The sequence below is a fragment of the Sarcophilus harrisii genome, chromosome 2, assembly GCF_902635505.1.
Source record: "Sarcophilus harrisii chromosome 2, mSarHar1.11, whole genome shotgun sequence".
Classification (NCBI taxonomy): Eukaryota; Metazoa; Chordata; class Mammalia; order Dasyuromorphia; family Dasyuridae; genus Sarcophilus; species Sarcophilus harrisii.
The window spans coordinates 483624957-483635664 of NC_045427.1; the positions used below are offsets into that span (position 1 = coordinate 483624957).

A 10708-nucleotide genomic window follows, 5' to 3' on the forward strand; every position below is an offset into this window, starting at 1 on the left:
GAGTTCACGCAGTGCAGCTGGCATTTCTGATGGTGGCCAGCAGATGGGTCAGCAGGCTGACCAAACTGAGTGCTTTTCTTTTCTCTAAAAGCTTAATTTGAAAGAACTTCCATTTGCGTGGATGACAGGTTTTTTCAGGGCTGGAGAGCTAGTTAATAGCTTTCATTTCCCATCTAGTCAGTTACAGTCGTATTTTAATAGGAGAAAACAAAGCTGACTAATTTTCTGTATTCTTGCCATCCTCCCGCCCTCAATTAGTTCTTAGTTTCCTAGCCCACAGCCCAGAGACAAAAAAGTCTATTAAATTTCAGATATATTCTTAACTACGGTTTTCTTAAACATCAAATATTATTTTCTTATTTTACACTTTTCAGTAACAAGCTTGATTCTAATTTTGAGCCCAAGACAGGAAAACATGCCTGGGGGCTGTGTGGGGGATGGAAGAACAAATGCTATTAGCTAATTCAAATTCATTTCATCATCAGCACATAGATGTGGGTTCTATTATAACAGGAAGCTAATGAAATTCCACAAGCAGATAAAAGGTGCTGGGGTAGTGGAAGAGCACTTAGGTTCTGAACAAAAAGGAGGTGAATCATTGCACAGGTAAGTGCTAGGAAGGAGAGAAATGCCTCTAAAAGATCAAAGTGGGAGCCAAACACAAGGGAAGGCTGGGGAGGGAGGGAAGAAGGCAGGGACAAATCGAAGAGTGATAACAGACTTTGCTAGGTCGAACCTGAAAAGAAGAGAGTAAGAAAGAAAAAAGGAGAGAGTGCAGAAAACGACTTTGAGGGCACCCAGTGAGAGTGGGGACAGCAAAAGGAATGGCCTGTTCTGAACAGGAGGGTGGAAAGAAAGAAAAGGACACAAGGCTTTACTAATAGCAGTATCATTTCACCCCTAAGCTAAGAAAAAACTGCATATTCTCTGCCTCATTTGGGGATACATTTTCTCCTTTTACTTCTCAGTGGAAACTGTCCATGTTTATTTTGTGAAAAGGGCAACATCTTCCTCACATAACCAACAGATGGACTTTGCTTTATAAAATCTCACTTTCATAGTTGTCTAATATGGCACCATTCCCTATTTAATCAAGATTAGTCCCTTTTTTCAAACGCAGCATCCACGGCCCTGTTCTGGAAAGCCACAAACTGATTAGAGTGCTACAGCTCAAGTCTAGAGAATGCAAATGTACCATTCAGCACATTGTGGGTGAGAAGAGTCTGTCAAAGTTCCATTCTACAAATGAGAAAACTGTGAGCAGGATGCACTAGAGGCTGGTGGACATGGCAAGAGAAGAGGCTCCCTACATAGCACCTCAGCTGGTACACAGTCCTCCCAAACTGGGCTCATCACCTTCCCAAAGGAACTCTTTTTAACTTCCTTCTTCATAGTGGGGACATTATCCCCATATTTCCCAATCTTTCCATTGTTCTCTTGTCTTCAGCAACCAGCCCCTGGAGCCCTCAGCCCCTGGCCTGGAGCCACATATCCAATCTATCCCTTCCCTTCAGCCACATGGATACCATTCTGATTCAAGCCAACTTTACTTCTTGCCACAGTTCATCTCCTTCACACAGTAGCCAAACTGATACTTTTAAAACACTGGTCAATTGTTTCTCTTATTCAGAAAGTGACTTCGTACTGTTCCTAGGACAAAATACAAATGCATCTATTTCTTTGACTTTTAAAGCCTTTCTCAGTTTGATTAGGGCCTATCTCTTTGGGTTTACTCCACATCGTGTTCCACGCACATTGTTCAAGTCAGACTGACTTGTTTGTGGTTCTTAGTCCATGAACTTTTCATCCCCAGCTCTGGACAGCACATATCTTAATGCCTCAATGTCCTCAATGCACTCCTCCCTCAACCCTACCTCACAAATCCACTGAAAGAAGGATTTCTTAAGCTTTTTCCATTTGTGACTCCTTTTCATGCAAAAATTTTTTACACAATCCTGGGTATATAGGTATATTAAATAGGACATCAAACATTTACTGATAATAAAATCCTACTTTCACAAGCCCACATTCAATTACATGACCTCATGGGGCACGGCCCAGTTTAAGTAGCTCTGACTTGACTCCTCCTACAGAAAACTTATTTGGGTGCCCTCTCATTCTTAGTGTTCTTTGCTCAGGACAGTATTTTTTATGTATGTATTGTATTTTTTTAAATGTCATATTGTTTCCCAATAGAATATATGCCCCATGAAGGCAGGAACTTTTATTTTTAATCTGTGTATCTTGAGTACCTAGCACAGTGCCTGATACATAGTAAGCATTTAATAGATGAATGAATGAAAATGGCCTTTACATACATTGGCTATACAGTCATGGCAAGTCCATGACTGCATGTCATGTTTCTTGTCTCTCATTCCAGTATCTACCTACACCATCTTTCTGCCTCAAATGTAAAAGGAAAAAGAAGCCTGTTTAAATAATATCAACAATGTTTTGTCAAATGTGCCTGTATCAATTATAATAATGCTGTAGCAAAACCTCAAGGGAATGGAGGACCCTCCATAGCCACCATCACAAATTTGCAGGTAGAAACTTAATCCCTTCTTGTTTGAGCATCTCACTCTAATTTCTGGAGTTTGCTGAGTAGATACGAGTTCAGCAAAATAGTTCTTATAGTCTAATTCTTAAACAATTATCTTTTCCCCTGTTTTCTTCATCTCAAGTATTTAGGAAAACAAAAGAAAGGGAGAACACATACAGAAAATCAACTGTGTGAAGGGCAGGGAGAGAGGAGGAATAACGAGAGTGGCTCATAATGGCAGTTACCAACTGTTGTTATTTTTAAAAAGCAAGACCCCATGCAGTTCATAAATTGGGAAGGGTGTGCAGGTAATACCTCCTCTTAGCCCTGGGGCAGACAGCAACCATGTATTTGGAATCAGATCCAAAGTTTTGAGTAACAAGCTTCTTTTCTGACATACAACCTTGCAAATAACAAAACATTTTATATAGCAATGTCTGAACCTCTCCCATGCTCTTATCACATTCTGTTTAGATTTGTATTTATTTATGCACATCTTAATCCTGTCACATTTATATAATGCTTTCTGGCATAGAAATCACTTTGCTCACCACAACTCTGAGAGGGAGATAGATAGCAGAATCCCAGGATGCTCATTTGACATTTAGGAAATTAGGGCTCAGAGATGTTCAGCAGCTTCTTCTGGCCACACAGCCTCAGACTTTCATTGGCAGTGTAGATTTTTGACATCAGCATTCTTAAGAATTTACAGAATGTGCTCATTTATACAAGTCAAGGTGATTCATATGATCGTGTGTGTTTTTCATATGCAACAGAGGACAAATGATAGTACTGTTCTTACATCAAAGGTCCCATGATTTCAATGATGTCAGAATATCTTCCAGTAGTACTATACCTGCCTATACTGTGCAATCTTTATTCATGTCCTCCCATAAATCTTCCATAAAGATCTGTCCCACATTGATGCATTGTTGGTGGAGTTGTGAACGGGTCCAACCATTTTGGAGAGTAGTTTGGAACTATGCTCAAAAAGTTATCAAACTGTGCATACCCTTTGATCCAGCAGTGTTACTACTGGGATTATATCCCAAAGAGATTATAAAGAAGGGAAAGGGACCTGTATGTGCACGAATGTTTGCGGCAGCCCTTTTTGTAGTGGCTAGAAACTGGAAACTGAATGGATGTCCATCAGTTGGAGAATGGCTGAATAAATTGTGGTATATGAAAATTATGGAATATTACTGTTCTGTAAGAAATGACCAACAGGATGATTTCAGAAAGGCCTGGAGAGACTTACACGAACTGATGCTGAGTGAAATGAGCAGGACCAGGGGATCATTATATACTTCAACAACAATACTAGATGATGACCAGTTCTGATGGATCAGGCCATCCTCAGCAACGAGATCAACCAAATCATTTCTAATGGAGCAGTAATGAACTGAGCTAGCTATGCCCAGAAAAATAACTCTGGGAGATGACTAAAAACCATTACATTAAATCCCCAATTCCTATATTTATGCACACCTGCATTTTTGATTTCCTTCACAAGCTAATTGTACAATAATTCAGAGTCTGATTCTTTTTGTACAGCAAAATAATGTTTTGGTCATGTATACTTATGGTGTATCTAAGTTATATTTTAATATATTTAACATCTACTGGTCATCCTGCCATCTAGGGGAGGGGGGGGGGGGGAAGAGGGGAAAAATTGGAACAAGAGGTTTGGCAATTGTTAATGCTGTAAAGTTACCCATGTATAAATCCTGTAAATAAAAGGCTATTAAATTTAAAAAAATATATATTAGTTCCATCTTTTTCAAGCTGTTTATATGTCAAAATAATCTTTGCTTGAACAATGATGAGGATGGGAAATATTGGTAACATTTGGGTAAACTAATTAGATTTAAAATATCTCTTTTTATGTACCACAAAAATAAGCATACACCAATGTTGGTCATTTAAATTAACATTATTACTAATAAAATACTGATGATACTAATAAAATAATTTTATGCCAACAAACAAGCATACACCAATATATTTAGAATAAAAAGAAGGCAGTAAAAAAAAAAAAAAAAAAAAAAAAAAAAGATCTGTCCCAATCCCTGGAGGCTTTCCTCTGGTTCTTTTCCTCTTTGTTGCTCATGCTGCCTTTCTATTCTTTGCTCTTACTGGATGAATGGCCTGCTTTTTCTTTTCTTTTTTTTTTTTTTTTAATAATTTTTAAATTTTAAACTTAAAATACAAAATGAGGAAAAAAAACACCCCAAAATATTGCCATGTACACAGCAAAAGAGGATTCAATATAAAAATAATAAATTTCCTTTTGAAGAAAACCTATATAATAAATACTACATATTGTTTTCAAAGCTGCCCTGTTTTTCTTTGTTGCTTTGTTGGTTTTCTTTTGTCCTCTGCTGTGTACTTTTTACTCTTCCCTTGTTGCTCAAGAAGGCTACAATTAAGTGTGGAGATATACATACATATATATGCACATAGATACATATATGTATATCGATAAACATACACAGATAGACTCAAATATAATCATACACATATGTATATGAGACCATACTATGCTGCTTCCTCTTATTATCTATTTCTCTAAAGGTAGATAGCATCTTCCTTCAGAAGTCCAAATTCTTCCATTTTTTCCCCTAATCAATCAGCTCATTTCCTTCCATAATAATATTCCAATCCAATCACATCTTATCTGAGATTGTTTATGAAAGCTCCCCCCCTCAATTTTCTATATTTCTTCTATTCTTGGCTATATAGGTTTTATTTGTAAAAGAAACTTTCAATTTAAAATAATAGAAATTTTCCTTTTTATACTTTATCAATGACCTTGCCTTTTAATATAGTTTAAGGTCTGATACTACTGAATCTACTTCCTTAAAACCTTTGACCCTGGTTTCTTTGAAGTGGCTGACCTTTTGTTCTTCTAAATGGACTTGGTTATTATTTTTTCTCGGTAAATTTTAATTGGGGTGATATTGAATAAGTAGATTAGTTAGGTAAAATTGTCATTCTAAAAATTATGTTGGCTTTACCTGACCATGAACAACAAATATTACTTTAGATTTGAGTTTAATTGTATAAAGTGTTTTTGTTTATGTTTATATAGTTCCTGGGTCTGTTTTAGCAGGTATATACTCAGATATTTTATACTGTCTAAAAATTTTAAATGGTCTAAAACAATATTGAATAATACTGCGGACATTTAATGTAGTTTCTCTATTTTTCACTTTTGATTAAATCTATTTTAACTTTAACCTTGTCTGAAAATCATGATTATTATACCTGCTTTTTTTTTTTTCCCCAAACTCAAGTCTGAGTTTGTTAAATGGCTTTTTATCATTCAAGATTATATTTAATTTTGCTGGCTAAACTACCCTTCCTTGGTCATAACCCCAGTTCATTTGCTCTAAGAAATATAGTATTCTAAGACTTATGGTCTTTTGATGTAGTAGCTACTAGGTCTTCTGTATTCCTTGATGTAGCTCTATGTTAAATGTTTTTTTCTTGCTGTTTCCAATATTTTCTCCTTAACTAAGGAGCTTTAAAACTTGGCAATGATATTCGTCAAGTTTTCTTCCTGGGATCTCTTTCAGGCAGTAACTGGTAGATTTTTTTTTTCTCTGTTTCTTCTTTGCCTTCCTTGTTCTAGTACTTTGGGGCAATTTTCCTTGAGAACTTCTTGAAAATACTGTTATCAAGATTATTTTTTAATCATAAATTTTAGGTAGTCTGATTATTTACATTTCTCCTTAATCTGTTCTCCAGATCAGCTGTTTTTCTGATGGATGAAATGTTTCTCTTAACTCTACCATGTTTTCATTCTTTTGATTTTGTTTTATGATTTCTTGGTGTCTTAGAATGCCATTAGCTTTCTTTTGCCCAATTTTAGTTTTTATTTTTTTTTATTTGTGGGTTTTTTTTATTATAGCTTTTTATTTACAAGATATATGCATGGGTAATTTTTCAGCATTGACCCTTGAAAACCTTCTGTTCCAACTTTTCCCCTCCTTCCCTCCACCCCTCCCCCAGATGGCAGGTAGATCAATACATGTTAAATATGTTAAAGTATATGTTAAATACAATATATGTATATATATCCATACAGTTATTTTGGTGCACAAGAAGAATCAGACCTTGAAATAAGGTAAAATTAACCCGAGAAGGAAATAAAAAATTCAAGCGGACAAAAACAGAGGGATTAGAAATGCTATGTAGTGATTCACACTCATTTCCCAGAGTTCTTTTGCTGGATGTAGCTGGTTCTATTCATTGCCCCCCCTGCCCCTCTGTGCTCATCACCAGGTGTCTGCTAGCTCCTTCTCCCTGCAGCCACAGTCTGGGAGGGGCTTGGTCAGCACGGCTGTGTTGGGCATCCCTCAAAGGGGAAAGGTTCTTCTCATCTCCTCCTCTGCTCCCCCAAAGTCTGTGAGATCTGCTCTAAGGCTGAAGCCCGAAGGTGTCTGCACATCATTCAAGGCAAACCTCCACCCCCATCCCTCTCAGCCTTTTCTGGGGTCTTCTCAAATTGTCTTAGGAGGAGTCCTTGTTTATTTCTGCTGCTCTGAGGGACTGTTCTCTCTCTCTTTTTGTAAAGTAAACTTGGAGCAGAAAACCTGCTCTTCCCAATCTTCCCAGTCATCTCTGGCTGCCTTCTTTTTTTGCCCCTTCTGGAGCACAAGCTATTATTGCTGGTAGCGCTACAGACCGCACAGACCTACCTGCCAGCTGCCTCTCTTTGTGCCACTTACAATACTGATTCTTCTGAGGCAGCTACAGAGCATCACTGAGAGAATGCTGGTGTCAAAATAAAGTGCCCCCTCCCCCCATTTGGCATTTCAAGCTTTTCACACTGGCTCCTTCCTACCTTTCCAGCCTTCTTACACCTGACTCCCTTCCACAAGCGCTAAGGTTCAGCTTTCTTATCATTCCTCACTCATGATGTCCCACCTTCCCTCTCCACATCTTTTCTGCCTTTTAAACTCTGTCTCTTAGCATAGACTCAAATATCACCTTTCATAGAAGGCCTTTCCTGGTTCCCCCTCCCCCACCACCTCAGAAGCTAGTGCTTTTCCCTCTGAGACTATCTTTCATTTAGTTTCTTTGTATCTTTTAGGTCCCAATGTATAAAAACACAGTTCTCTCACTTTTGCAAATCCAACTTTAAGTAAAATTATGAAAGATAATTACATTACATACATCCAGCCATTCTGGAGAGTAGTTTGGAACTATGCCCAAAAAGTTATCAAACTGTGCATACCCTTTGATCCAGCAGTGTTTCTACTGGGCTTATACCCCAAGGAGATACTAAAGAAGGGAAAGGGACCTGTATGTGACGAAATGTTTGTGGCAGCCCTTTTTGTAGTGGCCAGAAGCTGGAAAATGAGTGGATGCCCATCAATTGGAGAATGGTTGAGTAAACTGTGGTATATGAATGTTATGGAATATTATTGTTCTATAAGAAATGACCAGCAGGACGAATACAGAGAGGATTGGTGAGACTTACATGAAATGATGCTGAGCGAAATGAGCAGAACCAGGAAATCATTATATACCTCAACAACGATACTGTATGAGGATGTATTCTGATGGAAGTGGATTTCTTCAACAAAGACAAGATCTAACTTAGTTTCAATTGATCAAGGATGGACAGAAGCAGCTACACCCAAAGAAAGAACACTAGGAAATGAATGAAAACTGCTTCCATTTTTTTTCTTCTTCCCAGGTTATTTTTACCTTCTGAATCCAATTCTCCCTGAGCAACAAGAAAACTGTTCGGTTCTGCACACATATATTGTATCCAAGATCTATTGTAATCTATTTAACATGTATAGGACTGCTTGCCATCTTGGGGAGAGGGTGGAGGGAGGGAGGGAGGGGAAAAATCAGAACAGAAGTGAGTGCAAGGGATAATGTTGTAAAAAATTACCCTGGCATGGGTTCTGTCAATAAAAAGTTATTTAATAAAAAAAAAGAAAGAAAGAAAAAAGAAAAATAAAATAAAAAAAAATAATTACATTACAAAAACCCCAAATCCAGCTATGTTAACTTTGGGGTACAATATTGTGCTTGCTCTCTCTCCATTTCTGCCCCCTAGGCTGGGAGCTCCAGGCCTATAATCTGGAACCAAAAAAATGCCCTCTAAGTAAAACCAGAAGAATGGAGGCATATGCCTGATCAGGGACTTGGCTTCAGACCTCCAGCCTTGAAAAAGCCCTTTGCCTTACTCCAGTTAGCTTTCCTCTACTCTGGTCCTCCTCTATACTAGGGTACTTCCAATATGTCCTTGATTTCCCTTCTTTCCCACAATGCCCACCCCATGACTGACCCTATTCCTTTCCATTCCCCTTCCCTTTTCCTCCCCCCAAAGTTGTTTCTTTTTCCCTGGTCCCATATTTGAGGAGAAATTCATGTTACATAAAATTACCCAGAGGTCTGCAAAACGGTCCACTTTCATAAAGTGAGAACTGCTTGTACACTTATTTTTCTTCCCTTAGTGTGTAAGTACTTTGAGGATAGAGGCTCTCCCTCTCCTTTTTCTTTTATCCAAAGCTCTGGGCATAATGTCTGGTATATAGTAAACACTTAATAAATGCTTATTGATTGACTAAAAAATTGAGCTCTTCTACCAGGTTGCAGCATGAGATTGCTGAGAGCATTGAATGTCGATTATGTTTGTTTGCTTGACTATGTATAGTTGTTGAAAGGGTTTTTTTTTTTTTCTTTTAAACTTGGAAGAGATGAGAAGAAAATTTAAATGCCTGTTAATTTTAAATAAAATGATAAAATAAAACAAACAAACAAAAAGAAAAAAATAGGTAGCTTGGTAACCACAGTGGCTACTTCATTCAGTATCTGTGATGTGGCTAGGGTAATTAGGTACACTCTCACTACTTCCTGATTTGTCTTGAAGATCAGTCAAGAATAAATAAGGACATAGTAAAAGTATTGTCACCTCTAGGACAAAAGTCTTCATACTTCTCTAGCTTCTTTATTATCCTACTAATCACCTAGGCACTTAGCCTCAAAAACCTGTGAATAAGCTGACTTTTCTCTTATTCTCACCCCTTATAAGGGAGTGGTTGTCAAATTATTTTGATTCTGTCTCCATAATCTTTCCCATATCCCCTTGCATATAATGGATTCTTAATCTTAATTGAATTGATGATCTGTTTTTTTCTTCTGCATTGCAATGACTGTTTTGACTGTTAGTGGGTAATAGCATGATCCTGGGCTATGGTTGAATGAGGAATGAACAGAGTGCGGGAAATTCTGCTTTCAACAATTACATTATTTCAATGAACTCTAACTGCCTTGCAAAAAACAACAAAAAAGCTCCCAAAAGAAAAAAATCCAATGTACATTATGCCTTCCTCTTCTTTTTTAAAGTAACCATGATTTGTGTTATCTGTGATGAATGCAGGTAACAGAAAAGTAAAGCTCTCACACAGAATCAAGAGAAAGAATCATTCCTATACACTAGATAGGTTTAAAAGATTAAGAAATAAGGCCTTAAGTCACAATTTGCAAATTAGTTATTCAAGAGAACTATGGAGGCAGCTAGAGGGCACAGAGGAGAGCCACTGCCCAGACTTCAAATCCAGCCTAGGATCCTTAACACTTACTAGCTGTGTAACCTGGACAAGACACTTAACCCTAATTGCCTTGCAAAGCCAAACAACAACAACAAAAAACCCACCAAGAGAAGTGTGACAGAGTCAGAATCTATTTCACTTTCATATTCTACCTCTTCCTAAAGAACACAGACAAAATGTGGCTTCCTACTTTTACCCCATTTTTGGAGTGAGCACACAACATAGATGGGAGCATGCATTACGAAAAGTGTTCTAAGACTCTAAGTCAGGAGAACTGATTTGGCTTGTATGACCACAAGAAAATCATGTGATTTTTCTGAACTACAATTTGCTTCTCTGTCAAATAGGGTAATAAAACCTACTTACCCTCAACAGAGGTCGTGGGAAACAAATGAGATAAATAAGAGAACAGATGTGAAAACATAATGAAACTTAAAGTTTGGAGTACAAAATGCACTGATGTTTAGTGAATCGCAGAAAAATACATCAGTCCAGGCCCTTCTCTTTCTACTGAGGAGGTAGAGGACTTTGGGCATGCATACACCTCTCCTTGGTCTGAGGTTCCTTTATTTGTAAAAAGAAAAAGGAA

At 37.6% G+C, this 10708-nt stretch overlaps 1 protein-coding gene across 1 annotated transcript in view; it reads right to left on the bottom strand.

Annotated features, from left to right (window-relative positions):
- MED27 (mediator complex subunit 27) overlaps positions 1-10708 on the bottom strand; it is a 251343-nt gene that overhangs the window by 3462 nt on the left and 237173 nt on the right. The window lies entirely within an intron of this gene.